The 12623-nt window shown below is 39.4% G+C and overlaps 1 protein-coding gene across 3 annotated transcripts in view; it reads right to left on the bottom strand.

Moving 5' to 3' along the window:
• The window catches only part of LOC131434355 (ABC transporter G family member 23), a 129564-nt gene that overhangs the window by 52782 nt on the left and 64159 nt on the right, over positions 1-12623 (bottom strand). The window contains exon 1 of one of the 3 annotated variants that reach the window (XM_058601029.1): positions 11996-12141. The exons of 1 other annotated variant lie outside the window; for it this stretch is intronic. The gene's annotated coding sequence lies outside the window, so the exon portion shown is untranslated. Of the gene's footprint in view, positions 1-11995; positions 12142-12623 lie in introns of those variants that run through there. One more of the 3 variants, XM_058601037.1, reaches the window with a different exon arrangement.

Genomic DNA, 12623 nt, shown 5'->3' with positions numbered 1-12623 from the left:
GTCCGGTTCGAAAAAGTCTTTCGAACAACCAGAACGTTACGATCCTGGTCACTTTTACTGCCAACAGTATAACAGACAGGTGTCCCTGTGATCCGGAGACTAAGATACTGCTGGTACGGTTGTCCCTATTAAGGTGTAAAATTGACAGCCGGATACCTCCGGTTAGGGACTCGCCTTTGCTTCACTTTTTGTCGTGAATACGACTTACTTTACTATGGGACGCCTTTTCAAAATTTACCCTCTGGGAGAGTGATAAGTTTTTGATCGTGAATATCTCTTGTTATACTTAATGCAACAACATCATTTTTCCTCCATGCTATCAGGAATATAATCAGGAATTTATGATAAAATTTTCAACAGTGTAAAATAACCATACATAACTCAAAATCTATGTTCTCTCAAACTTTTGGAAATAACGAGGAAAACTCATCACGTTTGCTTGCCTTTTTCGCACCAGGACGACGGTTTTGAGGTAGTCAGGCACATCTCAGTTCCGATGTTCTACTGACCGAGTGTAATAGCTAAATCTTAACCGAGAATTGTTCATTTTTTCTAGTATATTAGACGGAACTGGATATCGTGCTGAGGTTCTTCCACCAACATCAGTAATAATGAGGTGGTAAAAACCTCAAATGCTCAGATGGAATCAATGTAGCTCTTCTTCGCATTCGGACGTCGTGGCTAGCAGAAAACCAGTAGTAGCAGAGATTTCAATTTTTTGGTTAAATTCAAGAACTAATCTCAGAAACTAGATTCTGGTCCACCTGAATTCTGAAGTTAATTTTAAGTTCATACTTCTATTTAAAAATTCAGTTCCAGATTACAGGCTCAGGAATTAGAATTTCTGGATTTTGAAAATGGTTTCAAATTAAGTTTCTTATTCAGGGACTCGATTCAGGATTTTTCAGAATTCATGAACAAAATTCAGGATATGAATTTTAGATCTGGATTCTGAAACTAAATATTTGGTCTGAACACCGAACCTTGATTTAAAAACTGAATTGAAAATTGCTAAAAATAACTTCAGTTCCTTACTTCTAGAACTAAATTTATGACCTAAGTTTTTGATCTAGATTCCGAAAATTTGCAGCTTAATTCGGAGCGTGCCCCAGATTTATATCTTGGTTCTTTAATTTTAACAGTTATAACCATTTGACAAATTACTCAAAACGGTTTTTTAGAACCACTAAAATATTTCCAAAGGATTTTCAGAAGTTTATGCAATCGTTAACATTCTGGAAGCGAAGCAATGAAAGTTGAAAAATATACACAATCTAATACGAATGATGATCTTTATCCAGAAGTGAGGAAGAAACAAGCCAGTTTTTTTCGTATTCACGTCCTCCAGTTATGTCTGTGACATTACCCACCCGCCGTTTTTTTCTGTTCGGTTATTAGCCATGGATGTTTCAAGCAATCGCTCTTCACAAAGGTTTTGTAGAAGGTGTTTTTTGTTTTGTAGGCTCTAGATATGCATAACCGATTTGAGACGGGTTTGTCGGTTTTGTCTGGAAGGATTCCAGCTGAACTGACTTTTTCAAAAATTCTGTCAGTTTGTCGGTAAAAATTTTTGGCAGAGTGTCGGGTATCGGTGGGAAAATCTGTTGACCCCGTGAAAGCAAGTAGTTTCTCAATCGTTTTTCGGTTAAATTGAGTAGTTTTTGCGAATATTGAAAGTCTGTGCGTAATTTTCACGTCGCATTCATCATTCTTAGTAAAATAGATAAATAGTTTGTTAGTTGCAACAACAATTGAATCAGTTAGAAGAAGATATTGCTTCCCAATTTAACTAGTGTGAGATCCAGAGCTTGGAGTGGTACAATCTCGCAATTATAGATTGCACGACAAACATGTTCACATCGAAAATTATTGAATAGCATCTCTTTTAGAGCATAGCCGAGTGCTTAAGGTTACTGCTGCTGCTGCCAGTTTCCAAGCTATCCCAAAATGAGGCCATGCATCGCACAAATCGTAGATGGCCATGGGCTTGCTTCTCCGGTGCAGAAAGCTCCGCTGGTGTGCAGAAATCGAAAGTGGTAAACGTTTGCTTCACTGTACCTCGCCGAAAAACCTTCACGGTTTGATTGCGAAGTGAGACGCCACTTCAAAGATGAGTCGACCGGCTAGCAACTCTTGCCAGCTCAAGCTCAGTAGGCTTCTACTCTTGCAACTCTTCCTCCGTTGCAACAAGGTTGAACCGACGGTTGCTCGATCGGCTTCAATCGTTCAACCATTTTCCGTATGCCAGGTTAGGTTGAAGGCGGTACAATGGCGGAAAATTTTCATTGTTTACTCTCAAGGATTCGTAATTGAAAATTGGAAAAAAATTATCATTCATTCGAATTGAATTTCGATCGTAATTTTTTTCCGTGTGCAATGACTGCACTTGAAAGAAACTCGTTTGGACGTTTTTCCTCAAGAGCAAACATTCACCGGAAACATTATTCAGTGGGAAGCCCCCCGAAAGTGTTTCAATATTGCTCCCGTGCAGAAATGTCAAATTTGAATCAAAAGTTGCAATGATTAACGAAATCTAATCTGATAACCGAATGAATCGTTCTGTTCAGGTTCCTACACTTCTCACGTAGAACTTTCAGCACATTTGTAAATAAAGACAAAATAAAACGCTTACCACAGCTAAATGTTAGAGCCAAACAAACTTGTTTGTAAACACAATTGTACTATAGCTTCTCGAATGGCCACCATATTCCGCAGCACGGTACCGACAACAGCAGTGTCGGGGCTCTCGTGAAGTAAAACATTTTCATTTACTCAACCGCTCAATTCACCACACATTCGTGCTTTGTGTTATTGCAAAAGAATGCCTCAGTGAAGTGACGAGGTTCAAGACTACTCAGAAGAATGCTTTTTCAGTGTGTGTGTGTGCACAGCCCACCAATCATTAGCAATCAAAGCTAGCTCGAAGTCAAACGCTTTCCTAAACAAGGTGAGCCCCCCGTTCTGCCACTGTTTGCGTGTTTGCGGATTACTTGGATGGAGCTGAAGGGGCGAATAGATTGAAGAAGAGGTTCTGCGTCGGTATTTAATTTTCCACATTTGAGCGCATTGTGTGGGACTTTAAGGGTTCTTGAAATTTGGATTGGCCATTTGTGTTTGTTGTATTTGTTTTGGAATGAGATATGAGTGAAGTTTTTGCGTATAAGTTTGAACCACTGGATGGCGCCAAGGTGCAACAAAATCGCGCTAAGAATAGAACTAAAATTTTTCATAAATCATGCATGAACAATCCTAACCATCCAGTTCATTCCACTCGTGAAGCTCATTCGCACAAAAAATGAAGCACAATGGCACCATCAAAACATTGGTTTTCGGGGGCAAAATACTTCATAATGAATGTGAACTGAATCTCAAAAATTCGTCATTGTGTTACTGCTTCCTATCGTGAGAAACTAGCGGTAACTGTTGTACAAATGTTCCCAGGATTTTACAAATCCGCTGATGATGTGTCGACGATTAATGATCGTGGCGTAATTCCAAAACGAAGTTATACAAATGACGGGTTATGTGTAACTAAATATCAAATTATATAGCAGATTCATGAACAATTTGTTACATCATTTGTTATATTATCCAACAAAAGAATTACGCTTCCCATTAATAACCACGTAATTAATGGTTTCCGCTAATAACTATGTTATGTTAATATCAAAACTAACATCGTAACATTCGAGTTTCGATCTGGAAGGATTCTAAGGCTGTGAACCATTTCGCGGTTAATTTTAACTTTTAGTTAAAATCTGACACTCGAGTGGTTAATTTGATGTTGTCAAAAATAATTCTGCACGAGAGCATGGTTATTTTTGACAGATCGATAGTTATTTTCCGACACTGAAAAAAATCTTGCAATGAAAATTCAAATATGAATTCTTTAGTTGAAATTATTTCCAGTAGAAAATAAACCCAAATAACTTTCCGTCCGTCAAATTTTGAAATGGGCCACAGTTTTAGTCAAATTTAACTACTCGACACCAAATAACCACTCAAGTGTCAGATTTTAACCAAAAGTTAAAATTAACCGCGAAATGGTTCACAGCCTAAGTTTCAGCAGGACCGTAGTTCTAGTCACGTTTCCACAAAAGAAATTGACTTTGCGTGACAGTTCCAAAGCACTGATGCTAACGAATACTGGTAAAACTAACATTTCGATAGGTGCAGCAAATACTGTAAGCTGCTTTAAGCAAAACTGCTACAATTCCGTAAAAGCAAATCATTTTCTGTTGGTCGATCGGCTTGTTCTTAACCGGTTAGGCCGATATTGACTGCGCCATCGTCTGCTACGTGACAACAGCAACGGGTTGAAATTTTCACAGGGAACAACTTTTGGTGACCTTCATTCGATTCGCCTTCGAAGCGTGGTCCCGATCAGCGTTTCCAACAAATGATACCTGCTGTATGCAGACGAAGGTTAGGTTTCGAAATTAATTCATGTACTGGTGAGTTCAAGGGTAAATTCTACTCGGATTAGGCGGCTGTCATTAGATGGTGCTGATAAACTTGTCAATCATTTATCAAAGGAACAAATAAGTTTGACATTTCAGTGGTAGTGAGCAAACACGTTTATTTGTCGCTGCTTGGAATATGTTTAAATTAAATTCTCTGCAACGAGCTTTTGCTTTCAGTTCTCGCTCCAAATTTGCACGAAATACTACTCAAATCAACTTCGATAAAGAAAGCCGTGAAGAAACCCAAATATAGTCAAATAGACACTGACAAGTAGTCAATTAAAGTCGGACGTTTGGTAGGCGATTAGAGCAAAGATAAACTCAAGATTACGAGGTACCATACAAATCAATAATGAAATCTTGTTCAAAAATCGTGAACCGTAGAACGCAGTATCTGTATACATTGATTAACCCCTTGTTATGAAGCGGCGATAAACACAGAAAAGTGTCGCAAAATTACCATGGTTACACTATATGCAATACCGAAAGAAAATAAATTTTGATTACAAGTTTTACGCAAAAAAATAGTTTTGATCCGATTGCTTCTAACGTGAATTGAAACGTTTCACACTAATTGAATATTAAGTTCGTTGAATATAATAAATTACTTCTTGAAGTTTGAACCCCGAGAACTGCGTAATGTGTTGCAAAATTGTTTGAAATCATGCATATTTGAACTTGATGTGATTTTAATATCCAAAACGAACATCGTCGTAGTTACGGCGTATATAACGACTGAACGTTTACTGTTTGAGTCCATCGATGGGTCCTATTCGAATGGTACATGAAAAACCATAAAGCCTTCTATCTTAAGTTTATCCCTGTTGTGACTCTCACTGTGACTCAGCTTTATGGAATCATTTGGTGCATTTGATTCTGAATTAAATCTAAATACAAAATGAAATTTCTTCCCCACGTTCGGTAGCTCTAGCTGAGTCCAGGGATGCCAGGTCATCTTTTTTAAATCTGTAATCAAGCCAAAAACCAGTATGTGCACAATCTGTGCACGTTTTCCGTGCCATAATAGCTGATCGGAATTATTTTGGCGAGCAAAAAGACGGTCTCACTATTTCCAACCGCTCTGTATTTTTTGGTGCTAAAACTGTGATCGATTCAAAAATCACTGATCGATTTCAGAGTCTGTGAAAATCTGTGATCATTTTCTAGAATCTGTGCCATTTTTAAAATCTGTGCAGAAAGTTGAAAATTTGTGAAACACAGATTAATCTGTAAACCTGGCATCCCTGGCAAAGTCCAAGTCAATTTTGTCGAAAGTCTGCGACAAACTCGATTTTCAAAAGTCTGCAACCAAAAATGTCTGCAGCACTTCGTAAGAAATCTGGCATTTCTGCTCTAGCTGCAAAATAATTAGTTGAGATGAGCCTAACGTAAAATGTGGAACCGTATCATAACAATTCTGTCGCATTTGCATGGCCAAAATCCGCAAATTTTGACCGGGCTTCATTTTCAGTGAGCAAAAAAAAGGTTTAACCACCTATTGTATAGAGACCAAAACCGGAAAGATCTGGTGAGATCTGACGAAATCTGGGAAAATTTGTAAAATCTGGCAAAAGATCTGTCAGGCGAAGCGAGAAAAATCTGGCTTTTGTCAGATAAATCTGCAAACGCTGCACAAGTGCCAATTTTCTACAACCACACACGCTTATAAAAAGTTACTCAAATTTTGAGTACTAGTTGCTCAATTGCAAATGATACATGGACCCACATTGTCCTAAATACGGATTTAGTAATTAATTCTTACTCGACTGCTCGTTTTTGGGTACTCCCGATTAACCCGATAACCAGTGACATTATAAATGTCATTGAATTTTTTCTCATTTTTCGAATGTTTTAGTGTAAATGTTAGTCGACTTACGCCATTTCATTACACATCAGCTAGAGAAGCTATGCTGATTCAAGGTAGGCTTTTTTGTTAATTTCCAACAGTTCCGCTGAAACTGGTTGCTTACTAGCTCTGTATATCCGAATAACTTGAAGATTTAAATTTATATATTCGATTATTAAAAATTTTTATTCGGATCAAACTGGAACCGGGCAAGAATTAGAATTAGGGTAGAAATTTTAGGGAAAAATTTAGGGTAGAATCGGTTGGAGGCGGCAATAATTCGAAATCGGTTGTTGCACTGGATTCCGCATTGATTCGGATTTCATACTGAGTTCCACATGGAATTCTGAATGAAAATTTTTCACCCACTAGGATTTGATTCGGAATTCATACCGAACTGATAATGTGGGGAAACGTCAGAAATTGAGTAATTACCATCAATTATAATGAGTAATCGAGTAATTTGAGAAATCAGGCCAAAAGTTATACTAACCATTTCACTCAAATGTTCTCAAAGTGCTAATTATCTAAATATTGGATTATATTCAAATCAACTATAACTCAGTAAATGAATAGATTTGACAACGTTGCCAGTGACGAATCCGAATTTTAGTAACTAAGAAGTGACTCTAAATTAGAGTTGTTCTACTTTTTCTGGAGATCTTACTCATTTTTGAGTAACTTTTTTTAAACGTGCATGGACACCACCCCGCTTGCATGAGCCTGCAGATGGTTTTGCCGGAATTCGGGCAGAATTCTGGCAAGAGTCTGGCACCAAGCAACTACCGGCAGAGAACTTTTTCTAGCGGTTATTAAAGGTTCTGTTTCTGCCGCATTTTTACAGTGCAAGACTGGCAGAACCGTTTTGAATCGGATCTTCATTTTTAGTGCCTTTGGTTTTATTTTTTTCATTAGAAGTTTAAATGTCAGACTCTTGCAGAAATTCTGGCTGACAGACGGTGCCAGGCACCAGTAAAAGTCCAACAAAGGAGAAACCTAGAGTGCCTATAACCAGAGTGACGACTTCTCATCCGTAATGTTGGCAACAATTCAAAACATTTAATCCGAAATGTTGACAGTGTCGTTAGCTTTACATTATGATTGATCGTTTGCTCGTTTGGAACTGAAAGCTATCATTCCAAACGAACAGCTGTCGTCGCTCCGGTTATAGGCACTCTAGAGAAACTGACCCGTTCAATATTGGTTCCGAGCACAGTTTAAAACCAATTCTTGAGTTCGAGCTAATGAAATCCTGAATTAGAACGGCAACCCGCAATACACCAACATTAGCTTTTGTGATATTAATTTCATACAATAACAAAGAAATATCTTTCCTTTTTTACGATTAATAATGACTTGGCAATTCATGATTCCATCACTGATAACTTTTGCCGAGCTGACAGCAAAATTTCTGCTGACAAGTTCGGCAATCGGCAATCGGCTGTTGAAATCTCAGCAAGAAAATTTAAGAGTGTACGTTTCATATACACTGTATACATTAATATCTGCTTATTTCCAGGAGGTGTTGAGTAGCACTAGTTGCACTGATAACTCGGTAAATTATTATTCAATTCTGACCGCTTTTGTCGAGCTAACAGCAAAATCACTGCTGACAAATTCGGCAAAATTGTTTTTTATTCAACGAAATATATCGGCATACTGTCATACACACCTAAAACCGATTCTCGAGCTCGGCATTTTGAAATACCGAGGTAGATTGGCAACACGACATTTTGCTGATTATTCAGTAATCCACATGCTCTTTTCCGAAACTCGATAAAGTAATATGCTGATATCTCAGTAAAACGCGTACTTTTGCCAAAGTTTGGCATAATATTATGCTGAACTTGTCAGTAAACAACAAATATATCGAAATCAGCAAATCCGTTTGCCGAGATTTCGAACAGTGAGGTAGTTTTTACTGAAACTTGGTGAGACACTTGTCATCTTATGTCTCTTTTCGATTTTGCAAAGCACCACATCGCTCGTGGAGCTGGAAAACATTGGAAGAAGGAAAACAGATATTTTATATTTCGTGACAAGATAAGTGAAATAAGAAAACTATCTGCTGCGTTGAGGAGCACTAGAAAAACTTGACTTTAGGTGTGATGTTTTCTTTTTTGTATGCTAGATTCAAATGACTTATTTTACATACAATAATACAGAAAAATCCGTTCCACGTTCGATTGCTGATGACTCGGCAATTCAAGATTCAATTCTGATCGCTTTTACCGAACTAACAGTAAAATTTCTGCTGACAAGCTCGGTAATAATTGACAGAGTAATAAATTTAGGATTGCCGAGATTTTCAGTGATTATACATTTTGCCGAGACGATTGCCGACCACTCGGCTGTGCAAATTTCGGCATTTTAGCCGAGATTTAGCAATAAAATTTAAGTGTGTACTTTTCATATACACTGTATATATTAATATTTGCTTATTCCCAGGAAGAAGTGTTGAGTAGCACAAGTTACACTCATAGCTCGACAAATTATGATTCAATCCTGACCGCTTTTGTCGAGCTAACAGCAAAATTTCTGCTGACTAGTTCGACCATAGCTCTATAATGCCGAGGGTAAGAGCTTGGCAATTACCAAGCAATCGTCTGTGTAAATCTCGGCATTTTTTACCGAGATTCGGCAACAAAATTTAAACTTGCAGGTTCCATGTGTAACGATATATTGTCCAATGAATCACAGGACCTGAATAGAATCGATTTTGAATCACGTTTAATAAACTTCTAACAGAGAGAACTGCTCTACCTTTCAGCTACCCTGAGACAAAGACATCATATTAACAAGATATCCAGCTCTCTCATTTCCCGAACAAATCATTGGCAACATTCTTTTTTGCAAGCATGGCGCCCTCAGGCGAGTCCGCATCGAATCTCATATACATATAAGTAGGAAAAGAAATGTCAAATTCGTGCGCGCCAAGATAGCAGCACTGCGCACCCATACAATTGACATGATATGTTGAATGTGACACCGTGCGATGGCGTTGCTGAACTGAAGATTGATGTCGCTCCAAGCTGACAGGGTCTGCCTGAGATAAACTATAAAAAAATTCTTTTACAGGGTCCGGCACTCGAAGTGTAACCAATTAAAAAGGCCATAAATTCAGTTTGGAAAATTACTTTTACTTAATTCAAAGTACAAAATGTGTAAAAATAATACAAAATTCAGAATCAATTCACTTTTGCTCGATATGACCACCTTTTGCCTTGACTTGATGATTTGAGAGAGCGAAGGAGTTGCTTCGTTTGGCCGAAAGCGGTCAATTTCCGAACATTGTATTTTCTGACGACAAAATTTTTCCAATTGAGCAATTCATAAACTCTCAAAACGATAGGGTTTACTTGACCGACCGTTCATACGAGAATTTGAGTCATCGATTGGCCACCAGGAGGCAGCACCCGCAACAGATAATGGTTTGGGCCGCTGTAACTGCAGATGGGCGCTCTCCAATCGTTTTCATCGAGCCTGACGTCAAGGTAAATGCGACATATTATCGGGAAAGTATTCTGGAGGTTGCTTTGAAGCCGTGGGCAGACAAACATTTCGGTGGCAGACCATGGACGTTTCAGCAGGACTCGGCACCGTCTCACAAAGCTCGAGTGAACCAAGAATGGCTGAAAAACAACGTTCCGAACTTCATCACGTCCACACAATGACTCTCGAATTCACCAGATGCGAATCCAATGGATTATTCTCTTTGGGCCATTATGGAGAGCAAAGTCCGAATTAAAAGATACACCAGTCTCGAGGCGCTGAAAAAAGTTATTGTCCGCGAGTGGGCCAAAATACCTGCAAGTCACATTCGGCCAAACGAAGCAACTCCTTCGCTCTCTCAAGTCATCAAGTCAAGGCAAAAGGTGGTCATATCGAGCAAAAGTGAATTGATTCTGAATTTTGTATTATTTTTACACATTTTGTACTTTGAATTAAGTAAAAGTAATTTTCCAAACTGAATTTATGGCCTTTTTAATTGGTTACACTTCGAGTGCCGGACCCTGTACTAGACGACTTGCAGAAGTCAGACTTGATTGGAATGGTAGAACTCATAATCAGAATGCCTGATTTGCTGATAGAAAATTTGAATATTTGAATTTTTTAAACACAACTACATGTTGAACGTATGAGAAACTCAATTCAACAGAACAGAATAACAATTCAGAGAACTCTAATTTAGAATGAACTTGGTATGAAAATAAAAATCCAACTCTAACGATGGATTCATAAGTGAACGTCCAACAAATTCTCAAAACAAAAAACCTTCAAACTGGTCTACCGGAACGATCGATCGATTTCAGAGATACGTACAATTACACTTCAAAAACCGTGACACTGAATCCTCGATTTCAGTCCTGCTAACCAACCATACGACCCAGATGGACGAATTTGCTATTGGTCTCTGTGTAAGTATGATAATTTCCCATTCCGGCTTCGGCGTCCGCACGAACAATATAAAATGGAGACTCATCAAACTTGATTGATTTACTTATGCGGGAAATCGAAATCCAATAAACTACCCACACTGGCGAACGAACGGACAGAGCAACTGCATCAGGGCAATTAAATATTTACCACGAAAAATCAATTGAAGGCTAACGGCTTATTACATGAATGGTAGACGCGCGTATGTGCAACATGGCAACGCGGACTGCTATGATGGGTATTAATCACCAACTAATACTGGTCAAACTGGCTGACACTGCTATACAACTGGTATGTAACCGTCCTTCCGACAGCTCACCTTACTGCTGTCGATAATACCGATAGTACAATAAGGGGCGTTCGATCGGAGGTTCGATTACTAAACGATAGCGATACTAAACGGGACTAGCTGACCCCACGGAGGGAATTTCCCCAGAACAGCATAATTCCCTTTTGGCGCTTTGTGATGAGTTTTGTTTTTCGTCATATGCCACTCGCAGCAGGCTGTGTCGTCGCGTACGAAACCACGGACACGATTATCCATCGAACAGCACCTGCGATTGGGCCACGTCCAAGCAGGCAGATTTGTGCAACATGGCCTACTATTGCTGATGACGGCGGGCACCACCCCACCTCTCGCTCTCGGAGAGGTGCAGAAGAAAAACTCGTTTTTCCACACCGCTTCTATTTCGCGCACCGATCAGTTGCACATTATTGAACTTATGTAGATATATTTGCAAAAAAAAAAATATGCAGCTTATTGGGAAAAGAAATACTCGTTTCATGTAAAGCAAAAATTCCTTCGGCGATTTGTGCTGCAAGGCGGTTTTCCTCTGCTCGTAGAGCTCTCGCTCATTCAAACACAACTTCGATACAGACACCGATTTTTCCTCTTCGTTGCTTCCATTCACAACTTAATTTGTTAAATTATATAATTTTTTCCGTTTTCGCTTCAGGCACCTTGTGTTCAGCTGATTTTTTAATTAAACTTTTCGGAAATCTTCGCTCTGAGCCACTTTCCATTTTTTTAATTTATTTATTTTTTCTGTTATTTTCATAGTTTCACCAAACAGTAACTGTGGCGCGCGGTTTTAAATAATTCACGTGCGAAATCTTCCCGGAACATCCGTCCGACTGATCTGGCCACCCTTGCGAAACTCCCCTCCCTCGAATATCCTTGACAGTGTTGCGAAACCGTGGAGTTGCGATCCGTACACAAACACACACACACACACAATCAATAACCGACCTTTCGGAAGCGACCACCCAAAGCCCACTGTTCCGAGTGGGGGCGAATGCGAAAGAACAACGTACAAACTCCGGCCACTGATGGACAACCTCTAGCGCTGAGTGTCCGACAGAAACTGAACTGCCCGCTGAATCGGGTGAGCCAACATTTCGGGGTGGTGGAAATTGCTACTGCTGCTGCTGATGGCGTTCAGGTACTACCCTCGCGCAACTGTACATCGACAACACGGCGCAAATACCAATAGAGACAAGCACACGTCGCCGTTGAGGTTAAAAGTGTTCGTTCTGTGTCTACAAGCCTGACGGAGCCCACCGTGGAGGGCTTTGCAGTGCGGCAAAAAAAAAACGCAGTGACCTCCGGTACGATTCGATGGAAGAATTTTCATTTGCGTCCGTTCGTAGCATATCTGTCCCATGTGTAAGCCGCTTCGATTACTACAAGTTTGCCTGAAGAAAAATTTCCGACCGAGCTTCGATCCAAGTGACCTACGATCTAAATTAAAACAAACCAATCCATCCATCCCACTCCAGCACTTCAGTCAGTGTCAGTGTTTGCTCAATGGGTGCAACACGTATAGACAGATTTTGACCTACTGGACGGACCCAATTTGGAGACACCCCGTTTCGGT

This window comes from Malaya genurostris, chromosome 1, assembly GCF_030247185.1.
Source record: "Malaya genurostris strain Urasoe2022 chromosome 1, Malgen_1.1, whole genome shotgun sequence".
Classification (NCBI taxonomy): domain Eukaryota; kingdom Metazoa; phylum Arthropoda; class Insecta; order Diptera; family Culicidae; genus Malaya; species Malaya genurostris.
This window is presented reverse-complemented; position numbering and strand designations above follow the sequence as displayed.